Here is a 14,557-nt window from a genome sequence, read left to right on the forward strand (position 1 = left end):
GATCTTCTTCTCCACTGTGGCCAGGCCACAATACCCACTGGATAATTGAACCAGATGGCCTCCTGAAGGGACTTTCAATTTTAACACCCTCACCAATTTAACTATTGCCAAAGAACTGGGAAATGATTGGAGATCTCTTACATTCAGGGCTTCTAGTATTTGCGCTCCCATCCTAATCTCTGTGCCACCTGTTCTACAGCGCAGGCCCTTTGTGGCCAGAGAAATCTCAGCTAAACCCTCTATGCCTGATCTTTCTTCCTTCACCTACCCCCTTGAGGAACTCTCTCCCCCTCCTGCCCAACCCCTGGGGGTGCCCCTCTCTCTCTAGGGACCCCTCTCTGGTCCCTCTGTGGACCTCTTCTGCTTGAGTCTCTTTGTTGCAGGAAGCTCTCCTCCCCTGTTGGTCAGAAGCCCCTCCCTCCTCAGCTGTGTTCTTAAGCCCCTCCCCCATCAGGCCACCCTTCGCTGGCCATTGGCCCTCACACAGGTTTGCAGGGCTCCTGACCCCACGACCCAACCCTGGTCTTCTTGCAGAAAGGCCTGGCCCTGTCCTGTCTCTGGCTCCAGCATTTCCGGTGGGATCTGGGTGCTGGGCTCCCCTCGAGCCGCCCGCCCCACTTATTTTCAACCCCCAACCCCCTATCCAAGACCTGTGAACATGGCATTTAAAGTTTTTAGTGGTTGCGGCTAGTAGAAAAAGGCCAAGGCTGTTAGCCAGGCTCACATGCAGCAAAAGGTGACGCTCCAAACCCAGACTCTTGTGGCAGCCCTGAGGCCAGCAGATCAACAGGGGCAAGGCATAGGAGGTGCCCAACCCAAGTCCGGGCCGCAAAGAGGAACCCCACCAGGAGCTTGCTTTAAATGTGGCAAAGAGGGTCACTGGGCCCGGCAGTGCCCCTGCCCAAGGCCACGCACTAAGCCCTGCCCTAACTGCAAGCAGCCCAGTCACTGGCGGAGCAATTGCCTTTTTTGGGCAACAGGCTCTTCCTCAGCGCCTCTACATGGAGGACAAGCCACCCAAATGGGAGGCCAAGCCAGCCAGGTGGCCTATCACTCAAACTTCTCTACCTCATGAATGACTGACACAGCCCGGACTCGAAGACCCCCATCACCCTCGCCAAGCCCAGGGTAATGCTGTAGGTAGTGGGTAAGTCCATCTCATTTCGTGTGCACATGGGGACTACCTTCTCTGTTTTGCCATCACACTCTGGACCTCTAGTTCCCTCACAGGTCTCGGTTATGGGATGTACAGGACTCCATACAGTAATACTGACTACTCCCACTGCAGCCAAGCTCCTAGGGCCAACACCTTGGTACCATGTCTCTTACCTCAAGCTTGCCCCCATGCAGGACCGCTGGCAGTCAGAACCACTGGGCCGCACCCGTCTCCTACTCACCAAAAGTTTGGGCCCTAGAAATCCCCTTGTTGCTCCTGTCCCTCCCACTGGGAACCTGCCGCCAGAGTGAGTTAAAGCAGGAAGCAATGCTGTTCAATGAGACTGGCCCGATGGAAGAATACATCAATGTCCTCAACTGTCAGCAAGAGAAACTGCGCAAGGATCTCTCCTCCTATAACCCGCTTAACTCCTGGTGGCAGTCACCCATCCTCACCTGGGTTGCCCCTATCCTAGGTCCTCTTCTAGTTATCAGCATATTACTCATATTTGCTCCTCTTTTTAAAATTCTTACAGGACTGCATCCGTGAGGTTTCTTGAGTCACGATCAACCAGTTGTTCCTATACCCATATACACGACTCCCCTCAGAGCTACAACCTTCTGACCTCCCCTCCCCACGATGCTCCTAACCAGCAGGAAGTAGCCAGATGAATAGTGGCACCCCTATCTAACATAAAAGGTCAGAATGTGAGGTTGGTTGGCAATGGGGGAAGGTCATGTGAGGAACCAAATCCAGGAACTTTGGAACTGCCCACACCCATACCCGCCAAAAGAAATGGCCTGGAGCCCTTTGAAAAAAATGACTGTTTGTCAGCCAATGAAATTTGGCCACATCATATCAACCTGACCATCCTACCGACACTATAAATTACTCCCAGGTGGGAGAATCTGCATGCCTTCTCTAGCCAGTTTTGTGGACCAGAGAACCTCGTCCAGGATGTGTTCTGAATAAAGCTTTTGCTATTCCACATTTGGTGGCTATGCCCTTCTTTCTTCCTTGGCAGGGAAATACCTTACATGAGTATATAAAATTATATCAAATAAAATAGTATAAATTAGTAAGTAAATGATAATTTCCTCATTTTTACATAGAGCCATATAAGCTAAATATAGAAATACATGTTGTCTCATTTGTAATCATTTGATGCCTTTACATTTTTGATTAATCAGAACTTTGAAAGCAGAACAATGTTGCCAGATTGAAGAGTACTAAAGAGTGAAGAGGAAAAAAGCAGCCTCTGGAGCCAGTACAACGTGATGTTCGCAGCCAGAATGTGCTGTTCTCTTGTTGGACATAAACAGTCTCACAGAACATCGACATCAGACAGAACTCTGAGTCTATAATAAGGTGAGACAAAAATAAGGTCATGTACAAAACCACCAAACTAACATATTCTCTTTCTCCCTCTTAGCTAAAATCAGGGATTGCTACTCACTTGTAGTTTTATCCTTCTTCAAGTCGAGTTTCCCTGTGCTTGAGATATCCAATCATAAAATTACCCTGCATTCTGACAGGAACCAATCCAGAGCCAAGTTCACTGCCTTAGACCCTCTCCCAAATAACCCAACCAAAGCTCAAATCCTATAGTAGGTTCTTTCTCCTTTAACTGAGACCACATGGTTTCCCATAGTGCGTGTTCTCCCTCTGTTCAGTGAATAATAAATCCAAAATTTTCAACTACAGATTTGTTCCAGGGTTCTTTGTCTGAAGGGCTTTGATGAGAGTGAGAGTTGCAAGGTCTGATGCTGCAGATGCCTCCAACTAATCTTTTTTTTTTTTTAAGTGAGAGAAGGGGAGATAGTGAGACAGATTTCACATGTGCCCCCACCAGGATCTACCCAGCAATTCCCATTTGAGGCTGATGCCTGAATCAACTGAGCTGTATTTAACACCTGGGGCCAATGCTCAGGCCAACCAAGCTATCTTCTGTGCTCAGCACCTGTGCCAACGCTCTAATGTATAAAGCCACTGGCTCCGAGAGGGAAAGAGGGGAGAATAGGGAGAGGGAGGAGGAGAGAAAAAGATGGTCGCTTCTCTTGTGTGCCCTGACTGGGGATTGAACCCGGGATATCCATAAGTTCGGCTGACGCTCTATCTGCTCAGAGCACCAACTAGTCTTAAGGAGAACTAAACGCTTGAGATTTTTTTATCTTCCCCTCCCCCAAGCTCTAATTGCTTTAGAAATCTTGATAGGTACCAAACTTACCAATAAGAAAAAGTTAGGTAACCTTGGAATTTTGAACCAAATTTCTGAACATACTGGTATTATGAATCATGGACTATCACAGAAGAAGTCAAAGTCCTTGGAAAAAGGTATTACCAAAACCCCTCCTCTTCCCTGTGTGACAGGCGGGTTGTAATGGTGTCCTCAGTAGCAGAAGTGGGAGGGGACTAAGGAAGGTGATGCAATATTGGATGGCAAACTCTTTGGAAAAGTTTCCCTCTATGAGTCAGTCTCAGAACAGGATATTGCCTGACATCCGAGCATGACAGACACTATGTGGTCAATAAATCTGTTAAGACTATTCAATCTAATTAACCTTTTCCTCTTTAATTTATGATGAGTGTAAAATTGGCCACCTTTACTGTGAGTTTACCTGAGTAAAAAATTTTCAAGGAAGTTACCTAAATATTCAGGTTAGAAAATAAAACCTCTTAAGACATATTACCTCTTGAGAAAAACCAAATTAGAGTGCTCCTTAATGGTAAAGGGAGATAGGACTCACTGGACTAAAATCAAGAAGAGCTGGGATTAAAGGTCAAATCCAGGGGTGTGGTCTCCTGCTGAATCCCTTGTTTCTCTGAGATTCTGATTAAGGATCTAATGGAAAATCACTGACAACAAATGATATCATTCTCAAGGTGATTGTAGGTCATACTTTCCACATATATACATTATATAAATACTTAGTGCCTCTTAACGTATGCCACTTAAGAAAGATCAATCTACCAAGTAATCTCAATTGTTGATCTGTTACATCATAAATATTAAAGTAATCTCCTTTACAGTTCCAAGATTCTTCTATAATCAAGTCTTTAATCACTGCCTTAATTATATTTCCTGACATGAAATAAAAAGGTCCAAGTGAAGTTCAGCGTGTTTGGATAAATATTAGGGTAATTGGGAGATGTGATTTCAACAGTACTAACAGGAATCAAATCCAATACTGGACATCTTTAAGGAAAAAAGAAAAACATATATATAACGCTATAATCAAAAAGCTAACTTACTTCTTGAATCTAGCTTTAATGTATACAAATGAGTCATTAAAACTTCGACTATAGTGTACTTTTATTAATTTCTATCACTGTTTCTTTGCATCCATAGTTCCTTATGTATATTGACACAGAATTTAAATTACTTTTGTTTTGAAAAACTTATTTATCCCTTCAAAAGAAGATGGACTGAAGTTCATTGACTTTAACTCACAAACAGTGAACCACTAAATCATCAATCCCTACATTTCAGTGTAGTTTTGTTGCTCATATGTAATACATGATCTTACTTAATGTTCACACCATCATGAGAAATAGATTTTATTATCTTCAGTCTAGAGATGAGTGAACACACTTGACATTCAACAGATGTGTCCTAAGACTTTTAGGACTTCCCTAAATTTGCAAATACAAAAATAATATTTTATTTCCCCACAAGTACAGTAAGAGATCATTTCTTTTTTTTCTTTCTTTCTTTCTTTTTTTTTTAAGATTGAGTTGCTTTTAGAAAGAGGAGAAAGAGAGAGGGAGAGAGAAGGGAGGAGGAGCAGGAAGCATCATCAACTCATAGTATATAGTTGCTTCTCCTATGTGTTTTGACCAGGCAATCCCACAGTTTCGCACCAGCAACCTCAGCATTCCAGGTCAACGTTTAGCCACTGCACCACCACAGGTCAGGCCTGAAATAATTTTAATATCACAAAATGTGAATAAAGAACAAGGCAAACAGTTTGAGAATCTGATCTGGACACTTGTTTAGACAAAATACATGAGCAAATTATGTGTACCTAAAATTCAGCTTCACAACATGTACGATTCAAATTACACATTATTTATTAGGTTGGAAAATTTGAATCATTTTAAGATAGTTGAAACCAAATATTAAGTTTCATAAGGCCCAAGGAATTACTACAACAAAAAAGAGAATTGAGGATTTCAGTCAAATTTTGGGCCCACTCCAAATGCTCTAGGTATTATCCAACATAAAATTAACACCGTTCAAAATTACTTCATCAAAAAAATCTTAGCTCTGGCCTGACCAGGCAGTGAAACAGTGAATAGAGCATTGGCCTGGGATGCAGAGGACCTAGGTTTGAAACCCAGAGGTGTCCAGCTTGAGCGCAGGCTCACCAGCATGAACACAGGGTTGCCGGCTTGAGAGTGGAATCATAGACACGGACCCATGGTCGCTGGCTTCACGTTCACTGGCTTGATGTCCAACGTCACTGGCTTGTGCAAGGGGCCACTGGCTTGGCTGGAAGGACCCCAACCCCTTAAAGGCATATATGAAAAAGCAATCAATGAGCAACTAAGGTGCCACAACGAAGAATTGATGCCTCTCATCTCTCTCCCTTCCTGTCTGTCCCTCTCTGTCTCTCTTGCTAAAAGAAAATAAAACAATAAAAAAAAAAACTTAGCTCTCAGTTTTAGTATGCAATGATTCATCAAAAAAGAGATAAGAGAGACAGAAATATACATGTGATCCAAAAGATATAAAATATATGAAAAGAACATTAATAAATAGATTGAAAATAGCCAGAGGGATTCCCATGAACACAACAGATGTACTTCTTTTTTTTTCTTTTCTTTTCTTTTCTTTTCTTTTCTTTTCTTTTCTTTTTCTTTTTTTTTTTTTTTTTTTGTATTTTTCTGAAGTGAGAAGCAGGGAGGCAGAGAGACAGACTCCTGCATGTGCCCTACCGGGATCCACCCAGCATGCCCACCAGGGGGCGATGCTCTGCCCATCTGGGGCATAGCTCTGTTGCAACCAGAGCCATTCTAGTGCCTGAGGCGGAGGCCATGGAGCCATCCTCAGCTCCTGGGCCAACTTTGCTCCAATGGAGCCTTGGCTGCGGGAGGGGAAGAGAGAGATAGAGAGAAGGAAGAGAGAAGGGTAGAGAAGCAGATGGCGGTTTCTCCTGTGTGCCCTGACTGAGAATCAAACCAGGGACATCCACATGTCTACCACTGAGCCAACTGGCCAGGGCCAAAACAGCTGTATTTCTTATCCTTTAATTATATAAAGTGCCACCTCCTTATCCTCTGGTCCCTAATCTACACTGGGTCTCCATTACCCCAAAAGATTAACACTAAGAAATTAATACAAGTCTAAATTTCACCATAAAGCTATTAGAATCAGGCTGCAAACAACTGAAAGTTTTTGACCAAGTCAGAGTACACTTTTTACTAAACAGTGTTTAGCAACAAGAATATTCCCAATTCTATTCCATGATATTATGTAACCAAGGCCAAGCCAACTGGATTCCTTACCCCTTTAATGATCATACCTTTATCACTAACTTTAACTTTTTCTTTCATGGAATCTAGAATAAGAATATATTCAGGGTCAATATACCCAAACAAATACTTTATATTTTTTATTCTTCTGATTATAAAAGTGATGCAAATATATTGTAGAAAATTCGAAAATATGGAAAGTTCAAAGAAGAAAATAAAAAGTCTCCAGTAGTTCCATCTTATAAGTAACCAGTGTTCATATTTTAATGTAAAATTACCAGGCCTCTTTCTACGCTATATATACATTTTTAAAAATAATTATATGCCACTTTATACAATTATAATCATTTTCATCCCACTTAATTTATTGTTATTATTTTTCCATATCACATTAATTTTAATGATTCTATATTTTCAATTCACATACATATAACACATATATTTCTATTGTTATATTTTTAATTTATAATTTCAAAAATATGAATGATGGGTCAGATCTTAATAAACCTCATACACAGTGTTTAAATCTAATAATTTTTGCTGTCATTATCTGCACTAAAGATTTTCTGTGTTTTGCCTGACCAGGCAGTGGCACAGTGTATAGAGCATTGGACTGGGACACAGAGGACCCAGGTTCAAAACAGCGAGGTCACCGGCTTGAACACGTGCTCACCAGCTTGAGTGTAGAATCATAGACATGACCTCACGGTCTCTCAGCAACCCCCGGGTCAAGGCACATATGAGAAAGCAGTCAATGAACAGCTAAGGAGCCGCAACGAAGAATTGATGCTTCTCATGTCTCTCACTTTCTGTCTGTTGGTCCCTATCTGTCCCTCTCTCTGTCTCTCTGTCATAATAAATAAATAAATAATAAAAATTTAAAAATATTTTCTGAAAAATAGAATTGAATATTTATAATAACAGTCTCCTGAGTTAACCCTCACTCCTACCTCAGCTCTCAGCCAGGGGGCTTGCCATAAACAAAACAGGTACATCTCTTACCCATTCACTGGATAAGGAGCTACCTACTTACTCTTTAGTCCCTGGACTGCTTTGGCTGAGATGTCATTTCCTTTATGCAGACAAACAATTATTGAGCACCAAGTATTTACTAGGCATAGTTGTCATTTTCAGAGGTGACAGCAACTGGACATGCTTGGTGTGACTGAGAAACAGTCAGAAGGCTGGCATTGCTGGTGTGTAGTGAGTACTGAGGGAAATGGTATAAGTCAAGGCAGTAACCAAGATTAAGATCATATAGCATCTTGTAGTTCACTGTAAGAACTTTCAATATGAATGAATTGGGAAAACATTGGTGGACTATAAATGGAAGAATAACCTGATTGGAATTATTTATTTTCAAATGATCACTCTAGCTATTCTGAATGAAATAGACTTTAAAAAAGACTCATATCAGAAAGTTATATTGGAATTGTTGAGAAGTAGTTCAATTTTAGATCTTTCTCTCTTTTTGCTGAAAGGCTCATATATAAACTATATTTGACATGAGACATGAGAAAAAAAGTCAAGGATAACCAAGATTAATAACTTGAGCAATTAATTAGTAGAATGGAGTTGTCATCTACTGAAATGGGAAAGATTGATCAAAGAAGAATCTGGAGGCAGGGTTATGAATTTTATTAAGTTTGAGATACTATATATCCAGTGAAGAGGGTGGCAATTGCATATACAGTGCTGGAGTTCAGTAAAAGAGTTGGGCCTGGAGACATATGTTTGGGAGTTATCTATGCATAAATGGTATTTAAAATACTCACTTAAGGGTGAGTATAGGTAAAGAAGAAAAGAGAGTCAAGGTCCTGGGTCCTGGAACACCTCAACCTTTAGTGGTGGAGAAAGTGAAGAGCAACCAGTTAAGAGACTCTGAAGGAGATTATACAGGTGAGAGGAGAGCTCAGGGGAAGTCGTGTCCTGGACGTCAAGTGAGATTCCAGAAGGAAGGAGAGCCCCTCTGTGCCGAACAGGGCTGTTAGGACCGAGAAGTGACTATTGGGTCTGGACTTGTGGAAGTCATTGGTTGACTCGGCAAGGACAACATCTGTGGAGTGGTAAGAAACAAAGCCCGATGGGAATGGATTCAAGACAAAAGAAGAGGGCAAAGGGGGAGAAAATGAGTAGAAATAAATTTCATCGAGTTTTGCTACAAGCGAATAGAGAAATTAAAGTTTTCTTAGAATTCCATCCCTATGTTTTACCAAACATGGTAGAATCCCTCTGTTACATATTTTCATTGCACTCTATTTGTCCTGCCTTATTTTTTCACTCTATATTTTTCTATATGATTATTTGCTTATTGACTAGCTCCCCTGCTAGACTATAACTTCTACTAGGGCAGGAACTATCTTGTTCATTGTTGAAACCTTCTGGCATAAGTTTAAAAACATTTGTTGATAGTCTGAATAATAACAAGCTAAAAATGTAAAATTTAATTCTATTGGGTTTTTTTGAGTCCCATAAGGTATACTTTGACATATAATCTGAGTTTGATGCAAGTCTCTTTAGTTATCTCCAAAGAACACTTCTTACATTACCAGACTAAATTATGTAAGCTCTTTTCAGTAGACATGCCTCTCCAATAGTATTTCAATTAACTTTTTTTTTTTAGAAAGAGAGAGAGAGAGAGATAAGGACAGAGAGAGACAGACAAGAAGGGAGAGAGATGAGAAGCATAACTCATAGTTGCATCTCTTTTAGTTGTTCATTGATTGCTTCTTGTACATGCCTTGAAGGAGAGGTGCAGGGACTCTAGCTGAGCTAATGACCCCTTGCTCAAGCCAGTGACCTTGGGCTCAAGCCAGTAAACACAGGATCATGTCTGATCCCATGCTTAAGCTGGTGACCCTGTGTTCAAGCCTGTGACCTTGGGATTTTGAACCTGAGTCTTCAGCATCTCAGGTCAATGCTCTGTCCACTGTGCCACCACCAGTCAAGCTCAATTAACACTTTTTTAATGAGTGTAAATTGATTAATCTTAAGGACTGGAGCAATTCTAGTAACATAATTGCAAATGTTTTCTTCATGATACCCAATTTCTGTAATTTGCAATAATTCTCAATTTTAATAATATTAGTGTCTTTGTCCAAATCCCAGGACTATTAGGCAAAGCATATTTTCCAATAACCTCATTGTAACTAATATATATGCACTAGACAACAAACAAATAAAACTAACTTACTTATTTGTACATTAAGAAAATTTATTTCAAAAGAAAAGAAACTATTTGAAAACTTTTAATAGGAATAAAACATTCCTACTAGATTGTTATAATATTCCAATTACCCAGAAAAATAGAATTCTTAGGCACTATACAAAAAATTTAAAAACCTGACCAATTTTATACTTTACAGAGATTTAGTTTGAGGCCTCTACAGATTACATAAGTCACAACCTTAATTATTATTTTTGTCTTCTCCCCTAAACTGACAAATAAAACAGAGAATTTCAATCTATTTATTGGTGACATAGTATTACTAACACAGCACAATAAAACAAATATGAAAAAAAGCAATAGACGTACCAGAATATGAAAAGATTATCTCAAAGAAAATTCTTCTATGGCCAAACAGACATTATTTGTGAAAATCAGCATCATAAAAGGACCTTGAGATTTTAATGAAGGTGAGTCTCCTTCATATAATTTTCCTAGCCAAAAAAAAAAAAAAAAAATACCATTCATAAAGGCAAAGGTTATTAAACAAAGCAAGATAAAAAGCAAGAGAGAAAATTCTATGTTTTGACCTGTGTAGCACAGTGTATAAAGTGTTGACCTCGAAGGCCAGAGGTCGCTGGTTGAAAGCCCTGGGCTTGCCCAGTCAAGGCACATACGAGAAGCATAATAATCTCCTGGTCCATCCATGCTGCTGCAAAAGGTAAGATTTTTATAGTTTGTGTAATATTCTATTGTGTAAATGTATCACAGTATTTTTTTTTTAATATTTTTTTTGTGACAGAGACAGAGAGAGTCAGAGAGAGGGACAGATAGGGACAGACAGACAGGAAGAAAGAGAAATGAGAAGCATAAATTCTTCACTGCAGCACCTTAGTTGTTCATTGATTGCTTTCTCATACATGCCTTGACCAGGGGGCTACAACAGACAGAGTGAACCCTTGCTCAAGCCAGTGGTCTTGGGCTCAAGTTGGTGAGCTTTGCTCAAATCTGATGGGCCTGCACTTGAGCTGGCAACCTCGGGGTCTCAAACCTGGGTCCTTGCCAGTCCAACACTCTGTCCACTGTGCCACCATCTGGTCAGGCAATGTACCACAGTTTTGTATCCACTCATCCACTGGTGGACATTTGGGATGTTTTCAGATCTTGGCTATTGTAAATAACACTGCAGTGATCATGGGGGTGCATATAGTCTTTCAAATTAGTGTTTCATGATTCTTAGGATATATTCCTGGAAATGAGATAGCTGGCTGCCCAGTTTGCATTCCCACCAGCAGTGCATGAGAGTTCCATTTTCTCTACATTCTTGCCAGCATTTGTTTGTTGAATCATTGATGATAGCCATTCTGGCAGGTGCGAAGTGGTATCTTCTTGTGGTTTGAATATGCACCTCTCTGATGATGAGCGACATTGAGCATTTTTACATGTGCCTATTGGCTATCTGTGTGTCCTCTTTGAAGACGTGTCTATTCAGGTCCTTTGCCCATTTTTTATTTGAATTGCCTTGCTGGCATTGAGTTTTACAGGTTCTTTATAAATTTTGGTTTTTAAACTCTTATCAAATGTATCAGCAAATTTGTTCTCCAATTTAGTGAGCTGTCTTTTCATTTTGTTTATGGTTTCTTTTGATGCGCTAAAGCTACTTAGTTTGACGTACTCCCAATTGTTTATTTTTTCCTTTGTTTTGCTTGCCCAAGGAGAGAACAGCAAAAATATTGTTACCAAAAATGTCTGAGATTTTACTGCCCATGTTTTTTGTTTGTTTGTTTTTTAGGATTTTTATGGTTTTGTGACTTACATTTAACTCGTTTATCCATTTTGAGTTCATTTTCATGCATGGTGTATGTTGGTGGTCTAGTTTCTTTTTTTATTTGTTTGTTTGTTTGTTTGCAAGCACCTGTTCAATTTTCTCATCATTATTTATTGGAAAGACTATCTTTATTCTGGCAGTACTTCTTAGAGGTCTCCTGAGACTCAGAACCCTAGAGCTATTTGTAATGGTTCAACCTCCCACTTCCCCGGGATATTTAAGGTGCCCTTCAGGTGACAGAGGCTGAACTGGTCCTGGTTCTCTTTTTTATGAGGAAGACTGCTATTAGCCAGACTGCTGTCACAAAGTTCTCCCCCATGAAGTTAATTCAACTTCTAGAGCAAAGCAATTTCTTTTCTTTCTATTTTGCTTTTTATAGTTTTCTTTAAGATCAGAATGTTCATTCAGTGGAGAAAATTTAGAGAATTTTAAAAATAATTACTCATAATCTTGACCGCCAGAAATATTATTCACTTAAATGTATCACTGTGTTTTCCTTTAAACTTTTATTTTAGTCATATGTAGCACTTTAAAAAATTTAATTATGATATGTTGCTTTTCATCCTGATCCTCTTATTCAATATTGCCTGTAGAATTTTCCAGTGTTATAAAAGTTATGAAAATATTTTATTTGGTGCCTAATAACATTTTCTCCATGGATTTACTATATTTTTCTTAACCAATCTCCCATCTAAATTATTTTTTGGCCACTATAAATAACACTAGCTGAATAAACACCTTGTACATAATGTCTCTATACAGATGTATAAAGTATATTTTTAATAAGTATGGCTAAAAGTGGATACATGAAATAAAATGTTATCTTTTGAAAAAATTTTAAATCCCCTCTAGAAAGCATACTCCATATGACACTTCAATAAGAACATAGAGGTGCCAGCTCTGCTGTTAGTCAGTCAGTAAGTGTAATCATTCTTTAAGATCTTTCTTGTCAATTTACTAGGTAAGATTTTTTTTCTCAGTTATTTTTTAACAAAGCTAAATATATTTTCTCATATATATTTATTTGTCTATAAATTGCTCACTTAGGTTACTTGACCATTTTTCTATTAGGATATATTTACGAAGATAGTGATTCTGAATTGTGTTTCAAAATTAATTAAACTCTTATTTATTATGCTTATTTAAAAAAATTTTTACATTAGGTCCCTGGCTGGATAGCTCGGTTAGACCTCTGCCCCAAAGTGCAGAGGTTGCCAGTTCAATCCCCGGTCAGGCCACATACAGGAACCTTCCTGTCTCTCTCTCTTCCCTTCTACTCTCACTTAAATTAATTAATTAAATTTTTTTTTTAATTTTACAATAGGAACACTTTTAATTAAAAAAATAAACTTGTGCTGTATGCTTGATGAGTCAGGTAGTGGTCGATTAGAAAGGTCATAGTCAAGGTTTATCGTAAGATTGATGATTTAAATCTGCTTCCTGAGACAAACGATTTCAACTTTGATCATACACAGTATTTTATGACACAAACATTGTAACAAAGGTAGTATGCTTTAACAATCATAGTTCCAAGGTCTCAAGTCAATAATCCTAGGAGCTATTAAGCTTTTTGCTATTACAGGAAAACTCTGCTTTTTTTAAGTAAACAGATGGCCAGAGGATCAAATTCATTGTGACAAGACACAAAATGAGAAGAGATTTAATTTAGATTGTATAGTAACTGATATGCAAACATTCACTAACCCTTCTTATCTATTAAGAGGCTAATGGTTAATCCAGTGCTTTATGTTCTCAAAATCAGTTGGATCAATAGTTTGACATTCTCTTGGAAAATAAACAAAAAGTCAAAAAGCTTTGGGGACTCTGGCTTTTACTTGAAATTTAATCAAGGCTGAATCAAAGATATTGGGACCTATAAACTTATTTTTACAGATTTGGGTTTCTCAATACTGATTGAAACATCCCCTATATTAATTACTTTAACCCTTTCTCAGAGTTATTTTAAAATTCCACTTACTTGCTTTTTAAATTTTGTTTTGGCTAGAGCAGAAGAGGTTCTAATTATATAGAAATTTATTGATAATTTTCTGTTTTCTTTCATTGCTTTTCTATGAGAAAGCCCTTCTCCATCATAGTTAAAATAATTACCTATTTTTTCTACTTTTCATGATTAAGAAGAATATGTAAGTCTTTAATCTGCTGCTGTATGATATGATGAAGAATATAATTTGTTTTCCTCTCTGATTTGTTAATGCCAAATTTATCATATAAATGCCTGTCTGATTTGCCTTCTGGCCCGCTCTCATGTGTCTCTTCCTGTACCAGCACTACCCTGATTCCATCATCATTGTTGTGAAGTATGTTTTAATACCTGATAGTTTACTTTATCATCTTATCTTCTTTTCCCCCACAATATTTCAGCTTGTGCTATTTATCTTAAGAATAAAATTTATAGTTACTATCAATTTCTTCTTTACTCTCCAAAAAGTTTCCCATTGGAATTTTGTTGGGAAACATACTATATTTATATATTGATTTGGGATGAAGTGATGTTAATTCTGTCTTCTAGTACTAGAATATGCTAGTTTTCTCTATTCAGATCTGTGTGTGTGTGTGTGTGTGTGTGTGTGTGTGTAAAGTTTTGCATTTGGTGATAAATCTCATATTATTTGAAGGTTATTTCTAGCTTTATGGGTTTTGTTGCTAAATATAATAAAAATAATTTTCCATTACATCTGTTAACTGGTATGGCTTTAAAGATATAATTGTTGTATAATTAATTTATATTTAATTTTCTTCATCTGACCTAGTTATATGATACATAATACATTTTTCAGTATTAAAAAAACTATCCTTGCATTCTAGGGATAAACCATAGTACTTGGTTATGTTAAATAACCTATTGACCTCAAGCATTGAGTTAGGCCTTGGAGCTTGTAAACTTTATTTTCAAAAATTGAAATAGAGTCAT

Source organism: Saccopteryx bilineata, chromosome 2 (assembly GCF_036850765.1).
Source record: "Saccopteryx bilineata isolate mSacBil1 chromosome 2, mSacBil1_pri_phased_curated, whole genome shotgun sequence".
Taxonomy (NCBI): domain Eukaryota; kingdom Metazoa; phylum Chordata; class Mammalia; order Chiroptera; family Emballonuridae; genus Saccopteryx; species Saccopteryx bilineata.